Genomic DNA, 17,942 nt, shown 5'->3' with positions numbered 1-17,942 from the left:
CCCGGCACCCGGGCACACTTCGTCCACATGTGTGGAGACGGTCTGGAGCCGTTACGCAGGACGGGGGTTACTATATCTGGAAGAGCCTCTGCTGATGGCTCGCTCAAGGAGGTGAAACTAAAACACCATCGAGTCTGGACTGTACAGTAACCTGTTCAAGAGCTGCCCCCTCCTCTCCCTGCTCATCATCCGTCTGTGGATGGAGCTGAGCTCCGTCAGGTGCAGACAGCTTCTCGCCACGATCAGACACTTTATGGAGGTGTTTGTGCCTTAATACCATCAGTGCAGTTTGCTTTGTGAATCAGACTGAGACGGGGCAGACAGCGGGGGCAAATGATGCACAATTTATGGAGCTATCAGCGGCCAGTGAAGTCCCTCCTTAGTGGACGGACTCTGATGGTGCTTTGATGCTGCAGCTATGACAGCCTGTTTCACTGCTGCTGACAGAAGACATCTACTGGAGACATTCACTTTGTCATTTAGACATGAAAATGACCCGGTTTAAAAATAGCAGAATCAGCCTTTAATGACTCGGACATCCGGCCCTCTCTCTGACTCCTCCCTCGTGGCAGATGACCTGTCTAATGGCTTCTGTCTGTCAGGAGCAGCTTAGCTAAATGTCTGAATGAATGTCAGAACTATGAATAGAACCAGAGGAACTTAAGTACATTTACATGTTTGTTTACGAGCCTGCTGTCGAGGGATTCCTGTCTCTAAAGGTCACAGCGAGGGGAGACTCTTAGCGAGAGTACAAAGACTCTGTGTTCCTCCCCGTCTTAAGCCACAGCTAAAGTAGGTCAGGTAATCTGGGGTGATGGAAACAAACCATGGCTCAACCTGATCGGACATCCCGCTGGCCCTTGCTGTGACTCCATACATCATGCTCAGCTCCTCCTCTTCGCGGGTTTCCAGCGAAATGAGGACATTAAGCTGTGATGGTCCTGCCAGACAACCGGAAAAACCCTTATAGCCCAAGTGTCTTATCTGGTGGAGCTGGGAGCGTTCCCATCAGCCATCCGGGGAGGAAAAGTGGCCCAAAAAACTGCCTCCTTCACAAACCAGTTTGTCCCTGAATGACTTCATGCTGACGAAGGGAAAGCTGTGGTATTCCTGAAATCCTCTCCTCTATGTTGTAATCTGTCTGTCAGCGGTGTCACATGCCTCTCCAGCAGCATGACACAGTGACCTCTGACCCTTTGAGATCCACCAGACGGTACCTGCAGCCCCACAAAGCAGCTTTCCTCCCCGGCCTGCCAACAGGGACTCCGTAATAAGCCCTCTGATTGTCAGAGCTGATCGGCTCAGGGAACCAAATTCAGCTGAGATTCCACCGCCGATCGCAGCCTGGCCTCCAAATCCACCTGCAGAGCATTCTGGGAGCTGCAGAGCATTCTGGGAGCTGATTGGAAAATTATTTGATTTTCTGCAGGTGCACAGGTCGAGTCAATAAATGTATAGAAATGTTTCACGGTCGGTCGCTCAGTTCACAACTTTGGTCAAGACAAAAACATTTCTGTTTGATGGACGGCCAAGAAATTTAAATCATCTATTCATGATAGATCGACTGACTCACTGTGTTGTGATCAAATCATCTTTGTTCGAGTCTCAAGCAAGTCTCGAGTCTTTTTTTCTTGGGCAACTAAAGTCAACTCAAGTCAAGTCGAGTCCTTAGTTAAGGCAAGTCACTTTTGTCCCACCCCAGATCCAGCACTCTCACCTGTAGTATCCGGTCTTTATAAAGAGAAAACACAAGGTGTTAGCAGCCCGTCTAATAATGATGTTATTGGTCAGTTTATATAACCTGTTCAAAAAGTGTGACAGTGAATTGTATCTGTGTTATCTTGGCACAGACGCAGCCATGATGATGGTCTGCTCTGAGACCGTGTTGAGTAGTAACGAGGCTTCTCTTTGGGGGCTGATGTTGCGTGTTGCCATAGCGAGGAGTTTGACTGACAGCCAGCCAGCGTCATGACAATCACATACCGGGGAGCTTTTTGAGTCGTCCAATCATGACTCAGTTTGTGCTGCGTACATACCTGATAGTTAGACAGGAACTTGACAACATTGAATTTGATCATTTAATATTTAACAGCTAACATTCAAACTTATGAACAAACGCAAGTCATCCGAGTCATCATGCCTCAAGTCCCAGTTGAGTCTCAAGTCATTTATTTTTTGTCAGGTCAAATCGCAAGTCATCCAAACAGTGACTCGAGTCGACTCGAGTCCAAGTCACCAAGTCTCGAGTCCACATCTCTGCTTGTAACCGACATCGTTCCACAGCTCGATCAGTTCCACTCTCCCTTCATTTTTCAGTTTGAATTCTTCTGTGAAATTCTTTGGTCGCCTCATTTCTATCAGAGCCCTCACCTGGTCGCTCCCTCACGTCTGTCCTCTACTCATCCTGCTGCCCGGCTGCGTGGCGTCTCTGCAAGTGTTAACAACCCACAATGCACTGTGTTTTGGTTTGCTTCCTGTATTAGGTCTTATAAAGTTTGATTAACCGGACCGTGGTTCTTTTGGAAACGGGCCGAGACCCGTCTGGCGGACCGTGGTCCGGAGGTTTGGTCCACTCCAGAGTTATAAAGCGTGTTCTCACCTGTCCAAACGAACCGTCCGGACCAAAGCTGTCAGATCTGAAAGCTCCCTAAAAGTACTAAACTGTTGCTTTTAACTGGAAACACAGCTGAGGGTGCTGAAATGGAAACCATTGCTTTGTTCAGACTAAAGAGCGAGTTTGACCATAAGATCTTTTGTCCTTTTTCACATTAGTAGAACACAACCCAATCACTTCCCTTCCAGATATGTTGGAAAACCAAACGTTGTGTCTGTGTTCATGTCATCTCCTGTCCTCTCTCACAGCTGGTTAACCTCCCTCCTCCTCCTGAGCTGTGTCTGATGAACTCTCCTGCTGCTTCCAGCTCCTTCAGGCTGACCAGTGCCCAGTGTGATGAGCTGTTAGCTCGGATCAGTACCAGGATTTCTCCGGCGTTCTGTTTCAGCTGTGGAGCGCCTGTCCCTCTGTCTTTGATTGTGCAGATGCATGCTGGTCATCAAATAAACTTTAGATTAAAACAGTGAAAAGTTCGTTAATCCATCTTTGACGTGACTCGTTCACAAAGGTTACTTTGATTTAGTCTTTAGGTGTGAGAAGAAGGCCGTCGACAAAATATCTAGTTTTTATTGACAAATATATCACAGGTCAAAGGTCAAAGACAATTAGACGTCAGGCTTTCTATTTTAAAACAACTTCCTGCTTCCTTTTTGGCGTTCTTGAAGCCGATGAGATGGGTTATAACCGATAAGGCAGCTGATTCGTCTTGATTAGTTTGTTCTGTTCTTCATGCTGATGCCGGTTCTTCATGTTGTTGAGGGAACAGACGTCGGCCTCCGGAGGACGAGGAGTCCGGGACATGAGCCAGCAGCGATAGCTAACAGTGAAGCAGCCATTTGTTTTTGATTTTGGCCTTCCAGACGAGCTTCAATGACCGCGACTCTCTTTTCTCCGGTTACACAGCCATGTCCTGTTTTTATTATGAGCCAGAAAGATGAATGCTTTGAGTTCTCACACAAAAAAACTCAAAACCCAGGAGTTAACTGTTCATTAAGAGGGGGGGGAAGGCGGGGGAGGGAGGGACTGAGATTTGGATGATTTGGGAGGTCTGTCAGATTGACTGAAAGCTTACGGTTTACAGCTGAAACCTTTCCAGCCATCTCCGATGTGCCAAGTGTAATTCTTGGACTCGGTTTGGTCTGCAGAGACTTAATGAAGAAAAAAGGGGAAGAGAAGAATCTGATTTCTGCATCGACTGGTAGTCGTGGTTGTTGGCAGAAAGGACGCTCAGATTTTTACTTCGTCCCTGGGAAACGCGCCAATCTCCCGTCTTTGGCGATGGTTAAAACTCATCTAAATGTGAATGTGTGCTGATCCCAGGCAGGCTAATGAGAACACATCAGAGATGACAGACTGCAGGTTAGGCAGGACTACTGTCTTCAGTTTCACTTTAACTGGGGAAACAGAGCGTTTTACGGGATGGCCACGCCATTCAGACCGCTCACCTCCAAAGAGGAACAAAGATGCTCGGATTTTAATTTTAGCCAGAACACCAGGCAGACTAATTAACGTTAAACATGCAAATAAAACATGAGTCTGGCACAGTCATCCGGTCCCATCCTAGTTTAATTTAAGTTGGAAATCATTTGGACTTACAATGTGAGCGGTAAAGGAGCAAGATTGGAGGGACCGCGGGAGACTGTTAAAAGCCCACACCACAACCTTTACACAGCTGAGTGCCCCGGCATGTTTCCCTCAGGAGGTGGAGGAGACCAAAAAAGGACACGGACAACCCAGGAAATAAATCCATGTGGACATTTTTCCAACTTTGTTGCAATGTATCTGTTAGCATGTCTCGATTATTTTCTGCCCTCTTGTGGCCAAAGGTGGGAATAGGTCACGCATTTCATCTCGTATATTCGGAGGCTGCGTGTGTTTACATTCTATACTAACAGTAACGCCACGAGAGCCAACAAAGAACAATCTGTCGGTAGCAGAATCACTGCATCTGGCTAAAGCTGCTGGACAGTCCTCAGCTCTATCACTGCTAGATCTGTCAGCTGTCTTTGACACAGTGAACCTCCAAACCCTCCTCTTCTCTCTCTGAGCTTGGTATCTCAGGATCTGCCCTCCTCTGGTTCATGTCCGACCTCTCAGGGAGATCTTTAGAGTATCTTGGAAAGGTCTATGCAACCACAGATCGACATCCAGCTCGGACAAACTGAACTCATACCCATGAGTGAACCCGCCCTCATCCAGGTCTACACTCCCTCCCATCCACTACGCTCCCATCACAACAGGGCCCGAGGTGGCGAGCTAGACTCTTCTCCTCTGTAACATCTGTCTTTATGCTGATAACACACTACTGTATTCCTCTGAGCCCTCAAACAGACCAGCTCTGCTTTTTAGACAATCAAGTGATATCTTGCTCGTCTTAAACTGACGCTTCACCCCAAGAGAAACACGTGAGAGAAGTGAAATAAATGTACATGTCTTTTTTCTGTCTCAGTTTTAAATAGCTGTTACATAATGTGTGCAGTTCTCTCTGTGTGTTGAAGGATCTCGGCTTTCGAAGAACACTTAAGTCCACATCCTCTGTTCGTTATAAAACACTGAAACCACTTATTCATCAGGGCTGAATTGAGTAACAGAGGAAGAACCGCCAACAGCGCCAAACATCTGACTTTAATCAGGAGCTTGAAGAAGCCAGCGTTGGGTTCACTGTGATGTCTGCCAAGGAGAAAAAACATCAGCACCATCCGCCGCTCTCCCAGAGCAACATGAGGTTCAAATGTAAACCACAGGCCTCTGTGCTGGAGGAGGACGGAGTCATGTGTCCTCCCTCCCTTGCTCCTCGTCCTCAGCTATTTTTATCCTACGCTCTCTGATCCATTATGTATTCTCCAGGTGCAGCACCCCCTTTTATTCACTTCTACCCACCAACAGAGAGAGAGAGAATGAAATTATGGCTCTGCACTGGCAGTAATTGTATAAAGGCTCCCCTGGTCAATCCTGGAGGACAAAAAGGAGGAGGAGGAGGAGGAGGAGGAGGAGGAGAGAGGGAGGGATGAGGAGGACGGGAGCACAGAGACAAAAGAAAAGAGTCGTTGAGAGATATCGTCCAGTCGAGAATTAAAAGTGTAAACTTCCCGTATATAAGAAGTGGAGGTTGCCTCGTGTTTGTCTGTCGCCATCTTGTTTTTTGAAGCAAGAAGTGACAGTACTGCTGAGAGGAGCGAGGGGTTAGCAAGCCTTAATGCTAGCACTAGCTTGTTGGTTAGCGAGGTGTAATATAAGATGTTTGCTATATTCATCTTGATGTTGAATTTTGGCTAATGAAAAAAAAATGCTTTAAATAAAATATACAAGACAATTTTCAGGTTGCTGTAGTAGTGACCTGTCACTCACAGGTAGCCCCGCCCTTAACCCTCCCCTCTTCCTGGTCTGTGTGACTCTCAATGGGAGCATCAGTGACTAAATGAACATCATGCTGTGTTGAAGAAGACTTGAAACGAGAGACTGAGACCATAAACTCTTTAGGAACATGTTTACTGAGGGAATACATCAGGAGAGGAGGAGGAGCATGTTCTCATAGACTTCTATAGGATCAGACTTCTTTAAAACGGAGGTTACATCCTCTTGTTGTACTGAACCCTCAACATACTGAGCATCCTTTTTCATCTCCAGTTCACAAAGTCTGAATAGTGGCTGGATAATAAGATGAAAACGATGATGTAATGAAACCTGATGTTTCACCTGTGTTGGCCGAACTCCTGATTATTGTTTCTGCTAATAAATGCTAATAAAGCTTCTCTTGAATGAACAAAGCAGAGAGCTGTGATGTAACACATCTGACCGCCTCGTCAGTCAGACAGAAGATACCCCCACACATCTCCAGCTGCAGCTCTCCACCAATCACAGCACGGGAGCCTTTTCCATGACGACGGGTTACTGAGCAGAATCTCCTCACCTGCTGCCTCTAGACACAGGAAACCCCACAGAGCTGAAGAGGACACACACACACACACACACACACACACACACAGGTCTGAATACATAAACGTAGATAACAGCGTGTTTGGCAGCAGCACTTGAAGGCAAAATGCACTAAATGTCAATATTCTCTGAAAAAGCCAAATATAACAACACACCTGTAGGATCCATCATTTACTGTTTATGTTGCTCTGGAGGGCGTGTTTTTTTGTGTGTGCTTCTATTTTATTTTTTATACAAATACACAGTGAATATAAGACGCGATGAATACACCCTGAAAGACAGTTAATATACTCTAAACACAGAAAATACACTCTAAAACACCTTAAATATATCCTTAAATGCAGAAAATGTACCCTTAAATGCAATATATACACCCTAACTTACATAAATATAGTCTAACATAATGAATATATGCTTCAATGCCAGAAATATATCCTTGAACACAGTAAGTATACCTCTTAAATGAAGTAAATATGCACTAAAACACTTTACAGAATGCTATATATTACACTTGATATACCACTCCTGCTGCTCAGCTCCAGATGTCCCCCCTCCTCTTCTCCTTCTTCTTCTTCTTCTTCTCCTCCTTCTTCTTCTCCTCCCCCTTCTTCTTCTTCTTCTTCTCCTTCTTCTCCTCCTCCTTCTTCTTCTTCTTCTTCTCCTCCTCCTTCTTCTCCTTCTTCTCCTCCTTCTTCTTCTTCTTCTTCTTCTTCTTCTTCTCCTTCTCCTTCTCCTTCTTCTCCTCCTTCTTCTCCTTCTTCTTCTCCTTCTTCTCCTCCTTCTTCTCCTTCTTCTCCTCCTTCTCCTCCTTCTTCTCCTCCTTCTTCTTCTTCTTCTCCTCCTTCTTCTCCTTCTTCTTCTTCTCCTCCTTCTTCTCCTTCTTCTCCTCCTCCTTCTTCTTCTTCTTCTTCTCCTTCTCCTTCTCCTTCTTCTCCTCCTTCTTCTCCTTCTTCTTCTTCTTCTTCTTCTTCTCCTCCTTCTTCTCCTTCTTCTCCTCCTTCTCCTCCTTCTTCTCCTCCTTCTTCTTCTTCTTCTCCTCCTTCTTCTCCTTCTTCTTCTGTTCTTGTTCTTCTGTTATTCTCCTGAAAAGACTCAGAGATGTGAATATTCAGAGATTTCCTCTCCACCCCGCTCATTGCTGACCGCTGGCAGGCAGCTCGCTGGAGGTCATGTGTACTGTCTGAACTGCATTTATCATCACTGTGGCAGTTCTGAGGAATGTTATTCCCCTGCTAAACACACATAAACACACACAACACTCAGCCAAGCCGCACAAAAATCACACACATAAACACAATCTCACCACACTGACTGGACTGCAGCTCCCACAGTGAATCTGATTCCCCGACAACAAGAGCACCAACAGGAGGGTTTGTCTTTATGTGAGTGTCGTCAACATCCAGGCCGAACACAGCAGGACTGGTGGAGGTGGAATGAGGAGAATTAAGGATAAATAAAGGATGTTTATTTAGAGTAGGAACCCAACTGGGATTGGGATGAATGCCTTCTTTGTTTCTTACTTTAAAACATTTTGAACTAAATCCACAACAAAAAGAGCAAATGCACGTCTGCTCTTTCCCTTCAGCTTTTCTGCAGACGTGCGAACATCAAAGTTTGCTTTCTGTTCACATATATATCTGCAAGAGAAATACCCATGTCTGTGTTCCTATCCACTGCTGTTCAGAATAACATATTTAGTTTAGAAAGGACAGCAGTGTGCAGCAGCTCACTTCTGTACTCATTAGTCAGCCAATAACAGAGCTCCAAATCTACTCCGAACCAAAAGACACAGAAGAAGACAACACAAAAGATCACGCTGAGGTTTCTTCTTGTGCATGTTTCTGTAAAGTCATATTTCAGTGAGTGAATGTTTGCACAGCTGATGAACACATGCATGGTGTGAATCAGTCATCGCTGCAGTGAAATGTACATTAGACGTGGGTGGTTCTGAGCCGGCCTGTGATTTATACATGCTGCTGTAATCAAATAACTCAAACAGTGAAATGTTCCTGAGGCCACGGTTAATGTGTATATACATGACTGATCAACACACTACGAGGAGGCATCAAAGACCGGCGGCCATTTTTCAACAACTGTAAACAAACACGAGCAGGAACAAACGGATCCCAGATGTGTGCAGAGAGTCAGACGTCAACACAAAGTGTGTGCGTGTCACGAAACATGAAGAATGAACACTTTTACATTTCAACATGTGCAGAGTTTGAAGTCCTAATAGACTCACATGCTGTCTCAACCTCACCTTTATCTTATTAAAGGGGCAGTTCACTCCACACGTAGAAATAACTGACACACTTTGTCTTCATGGTTTCTGTGTGTATCTGCTTTTCTGCTTTACTTCAACTCAACACTTCTTTCATTGAAGAAAAAATCATTATCATGACTTTTTCTGCTCTTCTTAATATCATTGTAATTAAGCTAGTAGCTAGTCAGTAAAGTTAGCTGCAGGGTTGTCAACATTTTCGTTACTTTTTGATACCAGGTGTTTTAAAACGATACAATCTGTTATTTTTACGTCCGATAGCACCAGCTTTAAAAAAAACAGCTGATCCACGGTCAGATGTTTAACCCGAGCGAGAGAGAGAGAGCAGCTGTGGTCGACAGGAAGTGAAGAGAGCGTCGTGTATGAAGACGACTTGAAACAAGAGATTGAGACGATCATAAAAACCAAGCCAGTTACCACAAGATCACAAGCACAGTGTGTAACTATCCAGCAACATTAACCAATAATTGATCAATGAAATTCTCGGACTCGGACTCGAACATCTCCTCATTATCAGTTTAGACTCAGCAGGACAGAACTGCTTCTCCTTCTGTTTTCATCGATTTCCGTGGAGCCGACGTCTCCCGCTGCGTCCCCGTGGCGCCTTTTCTTCTCTTTACTTCATAAGAAGATTAATTTTAAGAACTAAAGAGCTTTTAACTCCTTGTCATCTTCTCTCTGTCTGCCGCAGACCATCAGCACAGGCTGAGGAAACATTTTCAGACAAGTCGTTCTGTTATTAAAGAGACGTTCGTCCTTGACTTTTAAAATGATGCATCTGCCTGCAGAAGCTGGAAGTTACTGCATCCACTTCAGTCTCAGCAGCCAGCCTCTTCAGGGCTGAGTGATGTTTAACTTTAGATATGTTGAGTTCTTCATGACTTACATGCACAAAACGTTTCGGGACTCCTCCCTTAGATGCGTTCAGCCTGCAGCAAGTTTCCGCAGTGAGTCGGCCTTTAAGCTGGGAAGCTGAGAGCTTTGGGGAACTGACCTGTGCAGGGCGTGTCTGACTTTAAACAGACAATACAGTATAGTGATACATGCTAACGCCTACAGCACCTGGTCACTCTGTTTACAAGTCATCCTTGAGGGCTCGCTTTACAGCTGAAGCAGATGTGTGCGTTACAGAACGACACACAAGCTGTGAAACCAAAATCTACCTGTGTTCAACACTATAGGTCAAAACACACACGAGCCCCACCCTCTGATAGCCAGGCCTCTGTTCCCACACCGGTAAACACACTGTAATGGACCTGGACAGATGAGACACGAGGGAGGAGGCGAACACTGGAGGTCACCTGATCCCTGACAGGTGTCTGCAGGTGTGACGAGTCCCACGTCAGACCTCTGCTCGCTGCTTTAACCCCTCAGAGTCTCCTCTGACATCACAGACAGCTCTTCTGTTTTCCACTGTGAAAGTTTAATCTGTGATGTGATGAACGTCATCGAGTGAGCACTCGTGTTTGTTCACGTCTCACAGTTCTTTGGTTTTTATCAAATGTTTAGTCTCTTATTTTAAAGCATTTCAAGCCTCTTTGTCTTCGTCGTGTGACGTATATTTGCTTGGCTAACGGTTCGACGTACATCGGCCGAGGGTTGGGAAATATCAGCATATCTGCAAAAAATCCAATATCGTGCATCCCTGCGTTTCACCATGCTGAGACTTGATTATTATCATTAGACAACATACAGCAGGGTCCAGGAAGCAAATGTTAGCATGCTAACATCCTCAACTATTAGCCTAGCATGCTAACAAGCTCTTAATGATGTTGATCCTTGTCGTGTTTTTGACGTTCTGGCTGTCTGAGGGATGAACTCAGTGAACGCAGACTTGGACCAGATTTGACCCCTGGTTTGTTTTGGTCCTGAATATGAACCAAGAGATTTAGGATGCAGGACGGATCAGTGAGAGTCAAACGCTGACAGACGATGTCAGCTCTGATAACGTCAGACAGAAGCGTGGAGACTTTGAAAGAAGAGATTAGCATGCTGCAGCTCTCTGAGGACTTCAGAGACGACTCCAGCGGATCGTCACTTATTGACCCGAGCTGCCACGAGCTCTCGGTGAGGCCGACGCGTCGCCGCACAAAGTCAGATTTGATCATATTAAGACCTCGCTGCATCGACGGCTGCTCGTCAGGACGCCAGAGAGACTCAGGCCGTCAGTTTGTTCAGAAACATTTAAAGAGATATTTCTGCTTTCTAAGAGGCAGGCAGACTCCTGACAGACAGGAGGAATCCTCCGTCCACATTTCCTTATTGTTTATATATTCATTACTGTTTCACCGGCACTGGATCGTACATACTTTATACAACGTGCTTTACATTGTTTATTTCATTCAAGTTTTCTCGACAGTCGTTGTTTGCTTTGTTTACTCGATGTTCAGTTTAGCACCAGAAACACGCAGTGAGACGAACTCCTCGTACGTGTCAATCAACTTAAACAAACCCAGGTCGTGATTCTCTCTCCTTCTTTGTAAGATCTGCTCAGAATTTATTCATCACAACTTCAGTTTTTGTTTCCTTAAATTAGTCTAAGGTTGCTTTAAAAACACTGACAAAATACCACAACGTCCTACATCTTTGTTTTATCTTAAGTGCTGATTTCGGGCGTGTCCGGTGTATCCAGCGTTTAGCGCTAAACGACCTGTCTGTGCTGAGTCTCAGTCTCACTGTAAACAGGAAGTTACACAGAGGCTGCACTCTGGCTTACTGCAGCGGGATGAAGCCCAAACAGAAACAGATTCTCTTGTGATCGACTTTAATTAACGGCTCTTCAGTTTGCTGAAAGAACAACATCATGATGCAGATTAGGAACAACATGAAGCTTTGTCAGGTCTGTCCTCAAGAGGAGAAGAACACTACTTTAACATGAGACGGAGGGCGGAGCCATCGTTTATGATGCATTCAGGGAAGTCAGGAAATCTAAACGCTGACCGGCTTTCAGGACACAGCGTCAAGCAGATTTATTTCACGTAGAATGTTTGATCTAGCACAGATTGTTAGCTGTTAGCTGTTAGCATGCAGAGTCTGTTTATAGAGATTAATAAGAAGCTAAATCGCCTGCTGATACGTGATTGGTCAATACTACTCGGACAACAAACAGAAAGCAGAACACTCCCCGTGCTAACATCGCGTGCCGACAGATTCTACATTTTTATGTCACCTGTAAACAGAGACGAACAAATTGTAACATTTTTCTGTTGACTGTTTCCATGTTTCTGTGTTTCTGTGTGATAATGTTTTATTTCATATATTTGTAGACAAAGAGAAACAAAGGAGGATCTGCAGCAGCACGGTGACACCTCCCTGTGGATTATCTCATTTATTTTATTCACACACACACACACACACGCACACACACACACACACACACACACACACCTGTGGCCCGCCTCTGAGGACACAGCTGGCTGTCTTCACCTTCTGACACCCTCCCACCAATCCTGCACCACACACACTTTATTATTACCCCCCTCCGGTGGATCTCACCCCCCCTCTCTTACCCTCCTCCTCCTCCGTCCTTCAGCAGTCCTCACGTTTGACTTCCTCCGCCGCTGGCTGGGCCAGGCAGCTGTCGCCATGGTTACAAGCCAGGATCACACCCAATCGTGAGACGGATGTGGCGCCTGAGGAGGGAGAGAGGAAGGGTGAGGAGGAGGAGGAGGAGGAGAAGGAGGGGGGGAAAGGAGGAGGAGGAGGAGGAGGAGGAGACTGTATCTGAGGTAAGAAGGACGATTCAGCTGCAGTCGATGAGGTCGTTCAGAGGTCAGGATGAAGATGGAAGCCACCTGCTGACACGTCGACCTTTGACCTGTAGGAGGTGTAGCAACAGGATGAAACATTTTAATTTACACAGTTTGGTCAACAGATCTCTTTGGGCCCTATTTTTATTGTATTTTTTTAAAAACATATTTTGGGGTCTAAATGGTCTAAATGTGTGTGTGTGTGTGTGTGTGTGTGTGTGTGTGTCTGTGTGTGTGTGTCTGTGTGTGTGTGTGTGTGTGTGTGTGTGTGTGTGTGTGTGTGTGTGTGTGTGCATGTTCAGAGATAAATGAGCTGGCTGTTCGGCGGCACTTTGAGGAGTGCGGTGTGGTGGAGGCTGTGCGGCTGGTGCGAGACCAGAACTCTGGGCTTCCTGTTTTCACCTGCGTGTTCTCCATGATGCTCGAGGTGTCTCCGTGTGTCTGAGCTCCTTCCACCGAGAAAAGGAGAGAAATGTGAGGACAGACGAGCCAAAGCTGCCAGAGAAATCTTTGTATCCTGTTGAACTTAAAGGCTCCATGTTTTAACACATTTTGTCTGAATGAGTAACAGATACAAACAGTGTGTGAATGTCTCCAGTAGATGTGTTCATCCTGCAGCAGTGAAACAGGCTGTAATGGCTGCAACATAATCCTTGATGGGTCAAAGGTCGTCCACTAAAAGTTCTTGTTGTTTCCACTGACAGGCTCAGATTGTTATTCTAAGTGGGTGACAACATGACAGAAAGGATCCCTACAGAGGATCATTTGTCTGTGAAGGTTCTCAGTCATCCAGGTAACTCATGGACCCAGGTTTAAAAATACTGCGTCTCACCTTTCAGGTTTGTATTTGTTTGTAAGACTGAATAAAAACACAATTATCCTGAGACTTTTTGAAACTCTGTAATCCCGTTTAAGAGTCTGAGGTGAACTGGACGTGACTCACAGGATCAAACGTTCACATTTATAAATGGTTCTGTGGGACCAGCTGTTCCCGCTGCTTTTATCAAAGGTCTCTAAGCAGAAACAGAGTCAGTATTGACGTCTCCTCCGTGTTTCCAACCAGCCAACAGACGAGGATCTTGTCAAAACAAAGAGCGGCCGCCTCGCAGTGAAATCAATGTCGTCCTCATGACAACGCTGCTGTAAACGGGGTTTTTCGTCTCGTCCTCGACCGACCGGCTGATTCTGTATCGACCGGACGCTGAGCAGCTGTTTGTGTTCATTAGAGGCTGTCTCCTCCATCGTCACATCGGCTCACCAGCAGGAACAACGTGTGCGACACCAGGGCTTCAGCACAGACAGGCCTGACTCCTCCTACCTTCAGTCGGAAGCAGTTTGATCCGGATATTTACCTTTAACAGTTCTATCAATGTTCTGTATGCTGTCAAAGAGTCTCATTAAGCATCCACACAAATCTGAGTGAAAACAAACCATGGTTCAAAAAACTGCTCATTCAGCTTTTTAGACTGTTTCTCAAGACTGTGTGGGCGTGGCCTACCATGTTCTGATTGACACCTGCTTAGCTCCGCCCACGTCATCTTTAGAACTCAGGTGAGTGCAGCTCTTTCCAGGATTTCAAAGGCACAAAGGAAGGAGAGTAAAAGGAGCTGCACGCCGACGGCTGTGTCACATGACTAAACCGACCAATGAGAGATGATAGCAGCTAATAAACAATAATAAGTAAACAAAGGCACCAAAAATAAATCATCAGCCGCTCGTTCTAAACTTCTGCAGCCAAACAGACGCTCTGTCAGCTCTCCACACCCGCGGCCGTGAGGAATCAACCGCAGACGATGCTAACGCTGAGTGCTAACAGGCGATTAGCTGCCGCGTCACCAGCTTTGTTGACATAAAACCAAAGCCTAACCACGTCCGATTCAAATATAAAATGTCTGGTCCAGACGTTCGTCACAACTTGGTAAAGGTAACACATAAATCCTGATTACAGTTAATTTACTGTCAGTTAAATAAAGTCCACTAACCTGAAAGTTATAACGAGCTACAAAACGTGACTTTTCAGGTTCCTATCTTTGTTTGTCCTGCAGGTTAGAGACATGACAGTGTCAGTATTAGTAGTCAGTGCAGTATTAGCTCTCAGTTTGTGACAGATTCCTGTCATGTCAGAGTTCAGCTCCCACCGACCTCTCAGCGACTCTGCAGAGAAATGATTTACAGTGAAGGACTTGAGTCTGCGCAGTAACGACAGAATAATAACTGCTGTATTTATAGCCTCGCTGATGGAGTGCAGTTGGAAAACGTCCCGGCTCATGAGAGACCAAAAATGTAATCTCCATCTGCTTCGTGTTTGTGTGTTTAAAATAGAAAAAGAAAGCAGTGTTATCTGGACGGCTGACCTTTGACCCCTCCTGTAGGCTCCTCAGTTTCTCCACACCAAACAAAAACAAAATGGCAGCTGTGTTGTGTTTCTGAACCCCCCCCGCAGAGATAAGAGGTCTATGTGGCGAGCAGCGTGGACCGCGTCCAAACGCTCACTTGGCGCCGTTTGGCTGGAGGTTTCCCATGAGCCTTTGCTGCTCAAAGAGTCCTGTAACAGTGATTGCACGGACTGAGGTCTCACAGATACACAATAATGCGTCGTTTACTAACCTCTCTAAATGCTCTCTTTGTCAGATCTTAAAGAGGAACACAATATTGTTACACACAGAATGTTGTTGCTAATGATGTTCCACAGGTGATTCCTTTCATCATCCATCCGTTACCTTCGGACGGGGCAATCCACTGTTTCCCGGCAGAGAACCGTGGCCTCCGACTCTCATCACAGCTGCGTCGCACTCGGCTGCAGACCGCCCCCATGCCAGCGGGAGGTCCCAGCGGCCCTGATGAAGCCAACAGGACAACATCAGATGAGGAGATGAAATTCTGAGGCCCCCCAAACTGGAAACCCTCCTCCCCCCGGCTGCGTCTTCAGATCCTGTCCATGAAAATCACAAACAGAATCAGTGACAGGGACAACAACACGCACCGGGAACGTGTCTGTCTTTGTGCCGAGGATGCGGACACAGCTCTCACTTTGGTGACATAGCGACCGGATGGCTCGTACCAGCGGCCCCGGTAACCTATACTCCCGCAGTACCCCCCACAGGACCCCCCGGGGACGTGATCATAGGCCTTCTCCAAGTCCACAAAGCATCATCATGTGAAGCATTGAAACTACCGTCTGCGCCCACTGTTAGCTCGCATGTGGCTCCTTAAACTGGAAAGTTTTGAAAGGCTTAATTCTCTGTCGGCCAGCGTAAACGTTACTGATATAAATGTCATTTCTTACTTCAGCTGCCAATCATAAAAAGCAGAACTCACCAGGTGTAGCCGTACCTCAAGGCTGTGACAAATGAAGCGTACATTTACGAGACGTTTCCCCCTTTAGTGGCAGAAAACACAACACGCTATAATTCAGGAGCATTTTTATCCGTGGCGTGATTTATTGGTTTGACCATCAGATTTTGTTTGATATGCTTTACCTCAAATACCTGCCAGCGCTTCAAATGTTCTGCTTGTGCTAAAACGACCACATACCTAACTAACTCGGCTGTCTTTGAACGTGTTGCATTTCTCCATCCTCCTGATTTCTCTGAATTCAACGGTGTTGACCTGCTGCACAAGATTTCTACTTTCTTAACTTAGATTCGTTCTGTAAAGTAAAAATGTTTTATAATCAGAGCTCGAGAGGGGAGAAAGAGGCGATGTTAAAAGGAAACCCTCCGTTTGACACAGGAAGTGACTCTTTGCCTCTTCATCAAGGTGAACTGCAGCTCTGTGTTTAACCTCCTGAAGCATCAATCAGACAGATGATGGGTCTCGCTCTCAGCCCGTCCAGGCCTCCAACAGAAGGCTGCAGCAGCCGGGTCGTAAACCTGCCAGCAGCCGAGCGCTCCCACAGCGCCGACACATCACCGCCTTTAAATCCTCCACCGTTTAAACTCGGGCTGTTTGGGCCTCGAGCTGCTGCGGAGCCACTTCCTGTCCGTCAGATTTATGAGCTCGTTTCAATCTGATGAAATGCAGGACGGCCAGAGGACGACACAAACCCCTCAACCCACGAGTCACGGCGCTCTGCTGCGACAGCCAGTCAGCTTAAACCATCGACTACTGAACAACACGACTGAACGGCTTACAACAATTTAAGGGCCAGAAGAAGAGTCTGTTTATAGACTCTCACACAGGTCAATACTTTTACTATAAACCAGGACCTGAGCATGACAGCTCCCTAAACCTCTCTATCGCCCCCTGCTGACTGGCTGCAGTATAGGTTTTTAAGCCCGCCTCCTCCATGTTAACATATTGCTATAAAAAGGGGGCGTGGCCTCATGATTGACAGCTCTGAGGACAAATGGGGCTCCTGTAGCGTTCTGTTCCCGAGTAGCAGAGTAGAGGAGGAACGGCGAGAGGAGACGTAACTAACACTAACACTACAGTCAGTGAACTTTCCATCAGCGTGAATATCTGCTTCAGACCGACACAAGAAGCTGTTCTGCTGCAGACTAGTCTAAAGATTCAATCAGGTTGCATCATGGGAAGTGTAGGATCCAATCAGCTTGATCTACACTGTTCACAACATATCTCGACATGTTTGCAGCTTCGATTTTTGTCGCCTGTGAGAGCGAAAACTTTATAACAGCTTGGAACCACATTTAGCTACCAGCTCCTCTCTGTCTGTGTTTGTCTGAACATCTGGTCACCTTCACTGACCGCTCGTTCATTAACACTCTGCGCTGAGCGGCTGTTTGTGAGCCACATCCCTCATCTTTACTGCCTCACATCAGGAAGCTGTGGATCAATCAGTGCGAACAATAATGACTCCATTACAGCTGCTGAACCGTCTGCCTTTCAAAAGTCACTTTACACCATGAGACTCAACTTTACATGTTAACATTCACACTCGCCGTTTTAATGTTCCCTCTTTGTGATCATCTGTCTTTAAGGAAACAGAACCAGCTTGCACTGAAGGAGGAAGTGAGCTGACTTCAGAGGGAATTGGTGTTAAGATGACAGAGCTTAAAATCAAAGCTATGCTCCTGAGTTAATAACTACAGGCGTCAGTCTGTGGACGACCTTTCTGAAGCCTCGAGTTTGGATTTCTTGCAGACGCCATCTTGGTTTCTTTGGAGTCAGAAGTGACTGTTACAGTGTCCCAACCCAGGGGCTGCAGCCTTCCCTTTAATCAGACCGTTCTGACTGAAAAGATTTTCCGTCGACCCCAACTAAACACAAGACATTTTTCAGGTGGCTGTGGTAGCAACGTGTCAATCACAGGTAGCCCCGCCCTAACCCCGCCCCTCTTCCTGGTCTGTGTGACTCTCAATGGGAGCATCAGTGACTAAATGAACATCATGCTGTGTTGAAG

Source organism: Semicossyphus pulcher, unplaced genomic scaffold (genome assembly GCF_022749685.1).
Source record: "Semicossyphus pulcher isolate SPU_LCO1_2020_fin unplaced genomic scaffold, fSemPul1.0.p SCAF_17, whole genome shotgun sequence".
Lineage (NCBI taxonomy): Eukaryota > Metazoa > Chordata > Actinopteri > Labriformes > Labridae > Semicossyphus > Semicossyphus pulcher.
Note: the sequence above shows the minus strand (reverse complement) of the source record.